The sequence below is a fragment of the Salvelinus alpinus genome, chromosome 7, assembly GCF_045679555.1.
Source record: "Salvelinus alpinus chromosome 7, SLU_Salpinus.1, whole genome shotgun sequence".
In the NCBI taxonomy this organism is placed as follows: Eukaryota; Metazoa; Chordata; class Actinopteri; order Salmoniformes; family Salmonidae; genus Salvelinus; species Salvelinus alpinus.
The window spans coordinates 31,287,290-31,288,177 of record NC_092092.1 but is presented as its reverse complement, the minus strand read 5'-3'; positions in this window follow the sequence as shown (position 1 = coordinate 31,288,177).

Genomic DNA, 888 nt, shown 5'->3' with positions numbered 1-888 from the left:
AGCTCAGGTAAGTAGCTAACAGTATAGATAACTCCCTTCCTCTCCCCCTATATGTCACCTGGCGTTTTTACTTTCAAAGCTCCACACCTCTAAATGTGTCAGGCCCCCCTCCCTGCTACATTCCTTCCAGACTGGGCTCACCTGTGTGGGCTTGAGCCTGGCGAAGCTGGCCCCTCCCTCTGTGGCCCAATCTCATGGGAGTGGCAGAGAACAGAACACTGTCTGGAGGCTACGGGAAACAGTCACAGTCAAAAGTACACAAAGACCTGAAGTGCAGTACTGGACTTGCACATACCTCTGTGTGTGTGTGTGTGTGTGTGTGTGTGTGTGTGTGTGTGTGTGTGTGTGTGTGTGTGTGTGTGTGTGTGTGTGTGTGTGTGTGTGTGTGTGTGTGTGTGTGTGTGTGTGTGTGTGTGTGTGTGTGTGTGTGTGTGTGTGTGTACAGAGATTTTCTTTCTCTCGCAAATATACAAACAAACTCACTTTAATTAGTGACATGATATCACACAGCGCAAGAACATTTATTGAACTTGAAACACACACACACACACACACACACACACACACACACACACACACACACACACACACACACACACACACACACACACACACACACACACACACACACACACACACACACACACACACACACACTTCTAAACTGTGCGTGCAGCTGGAGTAAATGAGGTGGAAAAGCAGGCAGTGCAGTAATGTGCATTCCTGGGCACAGAGACCAGAGAGAAGAGGGGGAGCAGAGGGCACCAGACCCAGTCACCATGCCCACCTGGCACACTGCCCTCTCTCTGGGGCTAACCTCTGACTGTGTGTGTGTTTGTGTGTGTCTGTTAAAGAAGAGTTGCATGCACCTTCGTGCACTGTGAAATA